This window comes from Triticum aestivum, chromosome 4D (assembly GCF_018294505.1).
Source record: "Triticum aestivum cultivar Chinese Spring chromosome 4D, IWGSC CS RefSeq v2.1, whole genome shotgun sequence".
NCBI lineage: Eukaryota > Viridiplantae > Streptophyta > Magnoliopsida > Poales > Poaceae > Triticum > Triticum aestivum.
The window spans coordinates 509860787-509872314 of NC_057805.1; positions in this window are offsets into that span (position 1 = coordinate 509860787).

Sequence of the window (11528 nt, forward strand, 5' to 3'; positions counted from 1 at the left end):
TGTTGCACATTATGGATGATGCCACTTCTGCTATGCATGATACTTATGATGAAAATACTTCTATGCTTGATACTACTGTGCCACTTGGTGAATTTCTTGATGAACAACTTGCTAGGGCTAGAGAGAATGAAATTATTGAAACTAATAATATTGATGAAAGTGATGATGAAGATTCTCCCCCTAAGTATGAATTGCCTGTTGTGCCTGAGGGCTATGTTATGGATAAAGAAACTGCTAGAGACTTTCTTGCTTGCAATGATAGAAGCGATCTTAAGAAATTATTAGCTAAGCTTAAACAAAAAACTCTGAATGCTAGAATGAAATATGATCCTGCTTATGCTACTTCACCTATCTTTGTTACTGATAAGGATTACGAATTCTCTATTGATCCTGATATAATTACTTTGGTTGAGTCTGATCCTTTCTATGGCTATGAATCTGAAACTGTTGTGGCACATCTTACTAAATTAAATGATATAGCCACCCTGTTCACTAATGATGAGAAAACTCGCTATTACTATATCCTTAAAATATTTCTGTTCTCATTAAAGGGTGGTGCTAAGATATGGTTTAATTCTCTTGATCCTAGTTGTGTGCGTAGTCCCCAGGATATGATTTATTACTTCTCTGCTAAATATTTCCCTGCTCAGAAGAAACAAGCTGCTTTAAGGGAAATATATAATTTTGTGCAAATTGAAGAAGAGAGTCTCCCACAAGCTTGGGGGAGGCTTCTCCAATTACTTAATGCTTTGCCTGATCATCCTCTCAAGAAAAATGAAATACTTGATATCTTTTATAATGGACTAACCGATGCTTCCAGAGACCACCTGGATAGTTGTGCTGGTTCTGTTTCAGGGAAAGAACACCAGATGAAGCTGAAATTCTATTGAATAATATGTTGACAAATGAAAATAATTGGACACTTCCTGAACCAACTCCTAAGCCAACCCCGAAGAAGAGGGGTGTTCTATTTCTCAGTCCTGAAGACATGCAAGAGGCAAAGAAATCTATGACAGAAAAGGGTATTAAAGCTGAAGATGTTAAGAATTTGCCTCCTATTGAAGAAATACATGGTCTTAATTTACCGCCTGTTGAAGAAATACATGGTCTTAATTCATCACCTGTTGAAGAAACACATGGTCTTGATAACCCGACACAGGTAGTAAAGGTAAATTCTCTCTATAGATTTGATGAAGGTGATATTCTTGTTATAAGTCTGCTAGCCAATGCTTAGATGAGTTTGATAATTTTATTGTCAAACAAGAAAATTTCAATGCTTATGTTGGTAGACAATTGAAACACAATTCTTATATGCTTGAACACTTGAGTGATTATATGTCTAGAGGTAAAGGTGAACTTAAGCTCATTAGTAAACATGCTTCTATGGTTACCACTCAAGTAGAACAAGTACTTAAAGCTCAGAATGATTTGCTCAATGAATTGAATAATAAGAATAATTACTATGATGTTAGAGTTGCAACTAGAGGGGGTAAAGTGACTCAGGAACCTTTGTATCCTGAAGGTCACCCTAAGAGAATTGAGCAGGATTCTCAGAGAAATAATTTAGATGCACCTAGTCCTTCTAAGAATAAGAAAAAGAAAAATGATAGGACTTTGCATGCTTCTAGTGAACCTGTTGTTGACACACCTGAGAATCCAAATAATATTTCTATCTCTGATGCTGAAACACAATCTGATAATGAACATGAACCTAGTGATAATGCTAATAATGATGTTCATATTGATGCTCAACCTAGCAATGATAATGATGTAGAAATTGAACCTGCTGTTGATCTTGATAACCCACAATCAAAGAATCAACGTTATGATAAGAGAGACTTTGTCGCTAGGAAGCACGGTAAAGAAAGGGAGCCATGGGTTTAGAAACCCATGCCTTTTCCTCCTAAACCATCCAAGAGAAAGGATGATGAGGATTTTGAGCGCTTTGCTGAAATGATTAGACCTATCTTTTTGTGTATGCGATTAACTGATATGCTCAAAATGAATCCTTATGCTAAGTACATGAAAGAAATTGTTACAAATAAAAGAAAGATACCGGAAGCTGAAATTTCCACCATGCTTGCTGATTATACTTTTAAGGGTGGAATACCAAAAAAGTTAGGAGATCCAGGAGTACCCACTATACCATGCTCCATTAAAAGAAACTATGTTAGAACTGCTTTATGTGATCTTGGAGCCGGTGTTAGTGTTATGCCTCTCTCTTTATATCGTAGACTTGATTTGAATAAGTTGACACCTACTGAAATATCTTTGCAAATGGCTAATAAATCAACTGCTATACCGGTCGGCATTTGTGAGGATGTGCATGGTGTGGTTGCAAACGTTACTATTTTAACGGGCTTTTGTTATTCTTGATATTCCCGAGGATGATAGTATGTCTATTATTCTTGGAAGACCCTTTTTGAATACTGCAGGGGTTGTTATTGATTGCCACAAAGGAAATGTCACTTTTCATGTTAATGGCAATGAGCATACGGTACACTTTCAGAGGAAACAACCTCAAGTCCACAGGATCAATTCTATTGGAAAATTCCATCGATTATTTTTGGAGGTTTTGAATTTCCTCTTCCTACTGTCAAGAAGAAATATGATATTCTTATTGTTGGGGATGTGCATATCCCCATTGAGGTAACATAGTGTTATTCGAAATTTCTCCGGTTCCATGTTATTCGGAATGAGTTTGTTTACAAGACTTGATCAACCTTGTTAGTGGATTCCTTTTGATGAGCATGAGATGGATGAAGTTAGAAAGCACAACCTTCTGTACCCTCTTTTTACTTTCTGTTATTTAGAATAAATAAAGCAAAAATAGTATTTTCCGTCTGCTTTCTGATTTATCCGTGCAATAAAAAATACCCCGAAAGTAAAAGTTCTCCAAATGCCCTGCCAATTTAATATGATTTTTTCTGGAATATTTGAGAATATTTGGCACTGAAAACACATCAGGGGGAGCTGGCACCTGGCCACGAGGGTCCAGGGCGCGCCCCCTGCCTCGTGGGCCCACGGTGGCTCCCCTCCACTTATTCCTGCACCCACACACTTCTTCTTCCTCCCAAAAAAATCACCAACCAGCTCAAGCACGAGTTCTAGCTCATTTTGCTGCGATTTTTTATCTCCTTGCTCAAAGCACCTGTCACAAAACTGCTTTGGTGGATTGTTCCTTGGTATGTGACTCCTCCATTGGTCCAATTAGTTTTTGTTCTAGTGCTTTATTCATTGCAAATTTTTGCTGCCTAGGTGACCATGTTCTTGAGCTTGCATGTCAAATTTATATGGTTCCAAGTAGTTCTAATGCATGATATAGGCTCTAGGCACTTGTAGGAGTGGTTGCTATCAATTTTGTTGAGCTTGGTTCACTTTTATTTGAAGTTACTAAAAATTTCGGAAATTTTCAGAAAATGATGAAGAGATTTTTTAGGGGCTCTTTGAGCTGAAGCTCGAAGGATAAGCAAAGTGAAGAAGAAGAGAGGCCCAAATATAATCTGCCTCGTACCGCGGAGGTTCGGCCATGTGTTATGGCCTTGCAATGATTCCTTGAGAGCAGCCGGGATCTATGATGATTTTTATGAGTTGGCTGAGAATGCAGGCCTCACCGACTTCCTCAGCGACCAACGCGAATAGTATCTCTTACTCACTAATATCTTTGTGCAAAATTTTCATTTCCATGCTAGGAGGTCACCACCTTTGGTGGATTTTTATTTATATGATGAGTATAAGGAGATGTCCCTCTCTGAATTTTGTGAGGTTTGCAAATTTCCCTTTTTGGGTAGCATAGAGGAACCACATCGTGACGATGTGGAGGGGTTTATTGATACAATTGCTGTAGGGGAAACTAGGTTTCCGATGCACGAATTACTAGCATACATTTTCCGGTCCTACATTACTTTGCAATATTTGCTAGTAGATGCTTAATTGGTCGCGGAAACTGTGGCAACCTTAGTGCCCCTGATATTGTTCTTTTGTGCCATGCCTTGTTTTGTGATGACACATTTAGTATGGGCGCTATTGTTGCAAAGCGGTTAAATCTTAACCGTACTAAGGGCCCCATCTTGGGAGGCATCTTCGCCTCGCGCCTCGCTGCATACTATAACATACCTATTAGGCACTATGAAAAAGAAGAAAAATTGATGCCTACTATTTTTCTAGACTATAAGAGTATGGTAGCGCATGATTTTATTGTTAAGAGTAGGGAAAGGGCGCTTAAATACAAACTGTTATTTGATAAGAATCACCCTGAGACTATTACCTTGTCTGCTCCTTCCTTGTTTGATTTATCTGCAGGCCAGTATCTCGTTCCGCTGACGGCCATCCACGCTTACCGGAACCCTGCAGAGCCAGAGCCAGAGCCGGAACCACAATTTGATTCTCCACGACAGTCTAATTACCAGTGGGATCCGGAGGCGATTGCCAACCAGTGGCAATCCGAGGCTTCTTCTCAGTATGACCCCAACTACAACTATGGATATCCGCCAGGCCAGCCGTAGCAATAGACCAACTTAGGCCAAAATCCTAAGCTTGGGGGAGTACGTATTTCTCACCAACATTACATTTATGTTCACACACTCATTGCTAGATGTCGGTGCTCATACTCTTTCATTGTACTATCCATGCTAGTTTACTTTCCTTTTTATGCTTTCTTCTTGTGTGCTTGAAAAACCTTAAGAAAACAAAAAAATTAGTTGTAGCTTTTAGCTAGTTTATTTTCTTGCTGTAGTAGTAATAACTAAAAGAAAACCCAAAAATATTTCATGTTCTTCTTTTGCTTGTTGGGAGCTTTCCCGTGTAAATAGTTTTATTTCTTTTCTTTTCTTTGGGGGTCGATAGGAGAAGACCATGATTAAATTGTTGAAGTGGCTCTTATATGCATGGTTGTTGATTTAACCAAGAGCCCATATTGCCTTGTCTTCTCCTGTTTATTGAATGCTTGCAGATTCCAGCTTAGTCCAATGCACGTGCACTGTTATTATTATTCACATCATTCGGTCGTGCAAGTGAAAGGCAATTATGACGATATATGATGGACTGATTGAGATGAGAGAAGTTGCTATGAACTCGACCTCTCTTGTTTTTGTAAATATGATTAGTTCATCGTTCCTGATTCAGCCTATTATGAATAAACATGTTTGCAATGACAATTAGAGATTATAGTTACTTATGTCATGCTTAATTAGAGATTATAGCTAGGAGTTTATAATGGTTTACCTTGCATGCCAACATGCTATTAAAATGGGTGATGTGGTATGATAGGGTGGTATCCTCCTTTGAATGATTCAAGTGACTTGACTTGGCACATGTTCACGCATGTAGTTGAAACAAATCAACATAGCCTTCACGATATTTATGTTCATGGTGGATTATATCCTACTCATTCTTGCACTCAATGTTCATTAATTTTAATGCATGTTCATGACTGTTGTCGCTCTCTAGTTGGTCGCTTCCCAGTCTTTTGCTAGCCTTCACTTGTACTAAGCGGGAATACTGCTTGTGCATCAAATCCCTTAAACCCCAAAGTTATTCCATATGAGTCCACCATACCTTCCTATATATGCGGTATCTACCTGCCGCTCCAAGTAAATTTGTATGTGCCAAACTCTAAACCTTCAAATGAAATTCTGCTTTGCATGCTCGAATAGCTCATGTATCAACTAGGGTTGTCTGTATCTTCCATTCTAGGCGGGTTATTCTCAAGAGGAGTGGACTCCGCTCCTCACTCACGAGAAAATGGCTGGTCAACGGGATGCCCAATCCCATGCTTTATGCAAATCAAATCAAAATAATTGCAAACAAAACTCCCCCGGGACTCTTGTTAGTTGGAGGCACTCGTTGTTTCGAGCCAGCCATGGATTGATGCTTGTTGGTGGAGGGGGAGTATAAACTTTACCATTCTGTTTGGGAACCGCCTATAATGTGTGTAGCATGGAAGATATCGCCATCTCTTGCTTGTTATGTTGACAATGAAAGTATGCCGCTCAAAATATTATTTATCTCTGCTTTAAAATCGAGCTCTGGCACCTCTACAAATCCTTGCTTCCCTCTGCGAAGGGCCTATTTATTTACTTTTATGTTGAGTCATCACCCTCTTATTAAAAAGCACCAGCTGGAGAGCACCGCTGTCATTTGCATCCATTACTATTAGTTTATATTGAGTATGACTATGACTGAATCTCTTTTACCATGAATTACAATGTCTAGTCAGTCCTTGATCTTTAAAGGTGCTCTGCATTTATGTTTTGCGGTCTCAGAAAGGGCTAGCGAGATACCATCTTGTTATATCATATTATGATTGTTTTGAGAAAGTGTTGTCATTCGAGATTTATTATTATGGCTCGCTAGTTGATTATGCCATTGACATGAGTAAACATGAGACCTAAATGTTATTGCGAATATGGTTAGTCATAATCTTTGCTGAAAACTTGAATGTTGGCTTTACATATTTACAACAACAAGAGCAAACAGAGTTTGTAAAAGTTTTTCTTTATCACTTTCAGTTTATCAACTGAATTGTTTGAGGACAAGCAAAGGTTTAAGCTTGGGGGACTTGATACGTCTCCGTCGTATCTACTTTTCCAAACACTTTTGCCCTAGTTTTGGACTCTAACTTGCATGATTTGAATGGAACTAACCCGGACTGACGCTGTTTTCAGCAAAATTGCCATGGTGTTATTTTTGTGCAGAAACAAAAGTTCTCGGAATGACCTGAAACTTCACAGAGATTATTTTTGGAAATAATAAAAAATACTGGCGAAATAATCAAGGCCAGGGGGCCCACACCCTGTCCACGAGGGTGGGAGGCGCGCCTGCCCCCCAGGGCGCGCCCCTACCTCGTGGGCCCCCTGGAGCTCCACCGACCTCAACTCCAACTCTATATATTTGTGTTCGGGGAGAAAAAATCAGAGAGAAAGATTCATCGCGTTTTACGATACGGAGCCGCTGCCAGCCCTAAACTCTCTTGGGAGGGCTGATCTGGAGTCCGTTCGGGGCACCGGAGAGGGGAATCCGTCGCCATCGTCATCATCAGCCATCCTCCATCACCAATTTCATGATGCTCACCGCCGTGCGTGAGTAATTCCATCGTAGGCTTGCTGGACGGTGATGGGTTGGATGAGATTTATCATGTAATCGAGTTAGTTTTGTTAGGGTTTGATCCCTAGTATCCACTATGTTCTGAGATTGATGTTGCTATGACTTTGCTATGCTTAATGCTTGTCACTAGGGCCCAAGTGCCATGATTTCAGATCTGAACCTATTATGTTTTCATGAATATATGTGAGTTCTTGATCCTATCTTGCAAGTCTATAGTCACCTACTATGTGTTATGATCCGGCAACCCCGAAGTGACAATAATCGGGACCACTCCCGGTGATGACCGTAGTTTGAGGAGTTCATGTATTCACTATGTGTTAATGCTTTGGTCCGGTACTCTATTAAAAGGAGGCCTTAATATGCCTTAGTTTCCATTAGGATCCCACTGCCACGGGAGGGTAGGAAAAAAGATGTCATGCAAGTTCTTTTCCATAAGCACGTATGACTATATTCAGAATACATGCCTAAATTACATTGATGAATTGGAGCTAGTTCTGTGTCACCCTATGTTATGATTGTTACATGATGAACCGCATCCGGCATAATTTTCCATCACCGATCCAATGCCTACGAGCTTTTCACATATTGTTCTCCGCTTATTTACTTTTCCGTCGCTACTGTTGCAATCACTACAAAACCCAAAAATATTACTTTTGCTACTATTACCATTACTATCACACTACTTTGCTACTAAATACTTTGCTGCAGATATTAAGTTATCCAGGTGTGGTTGAATTGACAACTCAACTGCTAATACTTGAGAATATTCTTTGGCTCCCCTTGTGTCGAATCAATAAATTTGGGTTGAATACTCTACCCTCGAAAACTGTTGCGATCCCCTATACTTGTGGGTTATCACCTGTCATCACTTTAGGTCTCCTTTTCGAACCGCAGCTACGCTTCACCGTACATATTTTTTCACGCATTTATCCTCCTATATGTACTCCTAGGCTATTTCCACGTGCTCCCTTTCGCCGACATGTGGGACATAGAGCATCTGGGTCGTAGTGCATGCACGACTCGGAGATATGCCGGGGTACTTTACATTTCAGACCTCACGAATTACATGCAAACCCCCCGCAGAAGAATAAATAAATGAATGAATTACTACATGAAACCGGATTATTTTCGTACAAACCGGAGCACGTTCATTAAATTTTGGACATAACACGTTTATAAAAAACTACCGGACCTAAACCAGTCTAAGGGCCTCTTTGATTCGCAGGATACTGAAAACACAGAAATGGGGAAAGTATGATGGCGATGAACCGAGACGAGGAGAACTCTAACTCGGTTAGAGGTTAGAGTTAGATTCTAACCCTGAACTAACTCTAAACCAAAGAGGTGTGTGGATGGCAGGGTTAGACTGACAATAAATGTTCTTTCTCAATCATTTGACTACTTTGGACCCTATTTCCTGCCGGATTTGGTGTGGCCGGCTCTTGTGTGGCCTCCTCCCGCTCACAATTGACATAAACGAACCATCTTTACAAATCAAGCATGCAAAACATGATAAAATTTACTTTATCCATACAATTGAGATATCCCACTTAAACATGCAAGTCCTCAATGAAGTTTCACAAAAAAACACTCCATGAAACAAAGCATGAGCTAACTCATCTTGGAAGTCATTCACGATAGCGAGGGAGCCCGGAGCCCCTCACGCATCCAGGGAGGAGCTCGTCATCGTCGCTCTGGAGGAAGGTTCTGTAGAGCCCAAGCCCCGGGAACCCCTTCGACGCCGACGCTTGCGAGTTGAGGTCGACACCGGCATGGGTAGCAGGGCCACTTGCCGACGACTGCGAACCGAATCTTTGGGCCTCTAGTAATAATGCAAGCCTGAAACTTAAATACCTAGAAAGGTGAACTGAATCTTTGGGCCTCTAGATATAATGCAAGCCTGAAAATGAAATACCTAGAAAGGTGAACTGAATCTTTGGGCCTCTAGAAATAATGCAAGCCTGGAACTGAAATACCTAGAAAGGTGAACTGATTCTTTGGGCCTCTAGAAATAATGCAAGCCTGAAACTGAAATACCTAGAAAGGTGAACTAAATCTTTGGGCCTCTAGAAAGATTTATTACCTCCTCAAGCAGCATCAAACAATTCCATGCATGCACCACAAATCTATACCAAGTTTAATCAGGATCTACTTTTCCAAATCAGAATTAGTGCTAGAGCGAGCAAGATCAATGATATGGCTATGAGACAGAGAAGGAACGAACAAACTCACCCGTCTCGCGACCTCCCTGGTAGATGCGCTGCCGCCGCGTACGACGGAAGGAGAAAAATGATCGATGAAGGGGGAGCAGGGCAAGCTTCGAAGGCCGGAGGGAGAGGGCGGCCGAAGGAGAGAGAGGGTGAGCGGCGGAGCGGCGCTTGGGCGGGCGGCCCGATGGGGAAAAAAGAGGAGTCGTGCGAGGGGGGCGGAGGGAGCGATCTGGTGCGGGCAGGGGAGATTTTTTTAGTTCTCTTTTAGTGGGCCCGAGGAGAACTAACCCAATTAGAACCTCTCCACCGGGCTAGTTCTTTTAGCTGGGTTAGAGCAAACTAGCTCAAACTAACCCCTCCTGTTTGGATAATTTGGGGCTATTTGAACCCGAACTAGCTCTAACTCAGGGATCCAAACAAAGAGTAGTACTGTAGATCCAGTCTGGATCGTAGCACACTGTTTTTTATGGCCATATCAGCACATTGTTTTCTACTGCTGATTCACTGGGCTGCGGTGGTTCGCACTCCTCCGACGTGAGTAGTAATACTACTACTCCCTCCGCTGCTAAATATAAGTCTTTTTAGACATTTCAAATTGACTACAACATACGGATGTATGTAGACATATTTTAGAGTGTAGATTCACTCAATTTGCTCCGTATATAGTCACTTGTTGGAATCTCTAGAAAGACTTATATTTAGGAATGGAGGGATTAGTATATACCGCATGATTCTTTGCTCCTTCTTACTACTACATTCTCCTACTTCGCCGACATGTGGGAGAGCAAGCATCCGGGTCGACGTGTCATGCACCAGATTAGAGTGCGGAACAGAAGGGGGGCATCACCCCGGTCGTACCGCCAGTAATTCATGACTATAGTGAGTAGTCATATCACAACTCTTTCCAGCAGTAACGCGCCGTCAAATCGCATAGCCCGACCTTTCCAGCAGTAAGTAAGTTGAATCCGCTACTCCCTCACCCTCCTCGCCTCTCTGTCAAACTGCCTACGCGAAAACTGCCACGCGTATTGCCCGGGAAAAGCCCCGCCCTCAGCTTTTAACTACGCAAAAATAGTTCAAGCTTGTTCGTTCTATATAAATACTAGTACTGTATGTTTATTCACCCGTGGGGTTGTTCAATGAATGGAGGGCCGGGGAGCACAAGTGAACAATACTACTACTAGTAGTAGCAAGTAGGAGTCGTATAGTTAGTCACCTTAGATAGAGAGTTTCTTTTCTTTAATGCCACGTACACAAATTGAAACGCTTGTTGTGGAGAGAAAAAGATAATCGCTCCACTATATATGTACGTAGGGGCCTGAGCGCTTGATTTACTAGGGTTGCTCTCTTCATTCTCTCATCCTCTCCAGATCTAAACAAGACAGCGGTAGCGACATTTTCTCTCTGATCACCGCTGGTCATAGATCCGGCCGGATCCCTTCGGCTGGTGTGTGTAGAGGACTAGGTGCATCGTTCACGCGGTCATCGCCGGTGAGGGAGGAAACCCACAGCTGCCGGAGGGTCCCTATCCTCTTCCCATGCCATTCTCTCCGACACAGCGCCGGCTCGGGAGGTCCTTCGACCCTTCTTCCTCCCTGCCGTATTGTGCGCAGATCCGACCTGCCGCCGCCGGCATCCCGACGACCCTCAGGTATAAGTTCTTCGAATGCGGCCTTGCTCTACTGCCCCAGCTCCCCATGTGTCTGCATATGCATCTTTTTCTACTCCCATCAGCTCTTCCAAAGCCACCTAAATTTTTAGTATAATTAGAGGTAAAGCTACTTCATGCATTCGAATCTAGGACTTGGTTCAAACAACGAAGAAAGGGGGGAAAGTTGTAGCATAAATCTAGGGCTTGATTCAAAGAGGAAATAATATGGTGAAAGTAGTAGAGACCGGATACCCAACCGGTCTCTTGGTTGAAAAGGGAAATAATGGGAAAACGCGGTACAAACTGGATAAGGAACAGATCTATTATTGGTTGAAAAAAGGATAGAAAGTGGCGGCTGGTGGACAAGTCAACAGAGTATGTCTAGGATTAGATTTGTTGCCCTCACATAGTAAAAGGTCTCCAGGATTAGATTTGTTGCCCTCACATAGTAAAAGGTCTCCAGGATTAGAATTGCTGCCCTCACATAGTAAAAGGTCTCCAGGATTAGATTTGCTGCCCTCGCATAGTAAAAGGTCTTCAGGATTAGATTTGTTGCCCTCACA